General features: G+C 37.4%; 1 pseudogene; it reads right to left on the bottom strand.

Moving 5' to 3' along the window:
* Positions 1 to 1,515: 1,515 nt before the first annotated feature.
* LOC105815503 lies at positions 1,516 to 2,542 on the bottom strand (annotated as a pseudogene).
* Positions 2,543 to 2,546: the final 4 nt, after the last annotated feature.

The raw sequence follows: 2,546 nt of genomic DNA, 5'->3' as shown, positions 1-2,546 counted from the left end.
GACTATTTTGTTTCAGGAGAAAGTCTCTTTGAAAAAGAAATATACTTATAATCAAATTTCTGTAGATAAACGACAAAATTTCCAGAACCGTCTTCAAATGGATTCTTAGTAGAAAGAGTGTTTTCTTTAAAAAACAAATATAGAAATCTTGCTTCCATGCAAGTAACTTTTTAAAAACTCATTGTTTTTCCCCCATCTAAAATATCTATATGTATCTATATGCGTATGTATTTGCATTTTTTATTTTGTGTTATATAAAAAGTAGGTAGACGATGAAGTAGTGTGCAAATTTTTAGGAGAGAAAACAATCCCTATTGGTTTACTACCTAACTCCCACGGTACGCGGACCCTATTAGCACTATAAACTAATTAAAATGTAGGCTTCAAAAAACTGCCTCCCTAGCCTTCCTGTCAATCCACTGCTTTCTATCAAGTCATCACCCACTATTATTCCACAGGCTAAGCATTACCTCTGAAAGAAATGGCCAATTTTTTCAACAGCTTGGTATGCTGACAGCTTTGCGATGATACTTGAATTGCTCCTTTAAAGAAATAACACATTCTCAAAGCAAACACAAAAAACCCAACACATCACTAAAAACACAATTATTCATGCTTGGTATATATCACATTAAATTATTAGGAATGGTTCAAATCGACATAAAATCCATAAAAAGGAAATGCAGCATCTCTGCACACACCACAGTGCAGGAAGAAAAACGAATGGACCACATTGCCATTAGAGAATGTCCAAAGTCACTTGAAAAGGTCATTAATGGCAATATTCTAAATACCAGGAAAGGAAATGTTTTTCCCCAGGGGATGAAAATGTTTTGTGGGACATTCCTTAGCCCACTGTTGGCATGACCGGGGGATTGGCTAAATGCTTTATCACACATCTGCATTTACATGGTCTTCACTGCTAATAGCTAATAACAACACATTTTTGTTCCTTCCTAATTGTTTTTGCTGCTTCTGTAGACAATTATATGCTAATTATTACTCAACATAACACTGAAAGCAAAACTGACCATACTGCAAACGGAACTGTAGTTTAAGGAGACAAAAGGAAATATGTTGGCAAGCTAAACGCTTACACAAAAAAGATGTTTGCCTTTTAAAAGAATAGTGTGTGGGAAACTCTGAGAAAAATATCCAAAGTTCTTCAGTGCTGTTATCATGACATTTTAGGGGGAAACAGTGGTTGCCTTAAGGTAAAATTTTTACATCCCTATCTCATACTGTTTAGCATCATAAGGCTACTTATTGGGTGTCCAGATTTATGTAGAGAGATTTGAAAGTAAGACACAACTTACTGGAAACATCTTTAAGCTGCCTCTGATTGAAAGACTGACTTCAAACAAACTGGACTGAAAAAAAAACCTTTTATGGCCTTGTAGAGTAAGATAGGTTTTTGTGCTTTATTTATTCATGGTCCTTTTGAGTTGAGAGGAAAAAAGTTTTCTTTCCATATTTTCAGGTTATAATCAAAAGGGTTGATTAATACACTTATGAAGGCTTTCAAGAAAATGCTTGGTTTGTTTCTAAAGGAGAGGCTGCTGATGGTAATTTGTTTGCTGCAGTGCAACTGAGTGAGCTGGAACTGCCACGGGCAAGCTTGCCACATGTGGCAAATTGGAAGTAGTGTTCTGATAAAATGACATATCCACAGACATCCCCACTTGCTGTGTGTAAGCAGCTGTACTAGTAGCTGATTGAAGGGTAGAGTTCTGGTTCATGTAAATAGGATCGGAAACAGTGTCTTGTCCAGTGCTTAAATATGGAGTTTGGGCAGGCTGTGTTGTACGGAGCAATTCACATTTGGAGGCAGAGATCTCAGTGGACCAATTTGACCTGGTCCTAGGCTATAGCTCTGGGCAACAGTTACTTGGTGAATGCTTTGACCCACATAGTTTCCACCATGTGGTTGAACTGGATATGTCTGCATCAGAACCCCAGATGATGGAGGTGGCTAATGTGCTGGAGGATGGAGCTTTGAATAGAGTGAATATACTGGTGATTCGTTCATCAATTTGTTACATAGTTCCAGAGCTTCCAAGACTTTTACATTTAATTCAGACAGTTCTGAATCCTTCCTATGAATCTCTTCAAGTTTTTCATCTGTCACTGGACCGATTTGCTGGTAGATATTTTCTCAGTCCAAGAGGTCTCGGGAGTCTGGTTTTGAATCTGCTGAATCTATCCTCTGGAGTACCTGCAGGGCTCTATCCATCTTATCCTCATCTATATAAACATGTTCAGGCACTGATTTCTTAATTTCCTCCACATTATCATCAATTACATTCAATCTGTCCACAGCTGCTGCTTCAGATTGTATGTTTAAATTAGTTGGTACAAAATTGGATGGGTAGAGTCCTATTCCTCTGTGATTTTCTCCTTTCCACCAATTGGCATCACTGTCATCCAAAACAATAATAATTTCGCCACGTTTGAAGGTGAGTTAATTGCTCTCAATGGCTGCAAAATTGTATAAAGCTCTCACTTTCCATGTAATCTTATTATTTAACTGAATTTCTGCAGATAGA

Source organism: Propithecus coquereli, unplaced genomic scaffold (assembly GCF_000956105.1).
Source record: "Propithecus coquereli isolate 6110/MARCELLA unplaced genomic scaffold, Pcoq_1.0 Scaffold34, whole genome shotgun sequence".
Taxonomy (NCBI): Eukaryota; Metazoa; Chordata; class Mammalia; order Primates; family Indriidae; genus Propithecus; species Propithecus coquereli.
The sequence above is the reverse complement of the archived record's forward strand: the minus strand, read 5'-3'. Positions and strand labels throughout refer to the sequence as shown.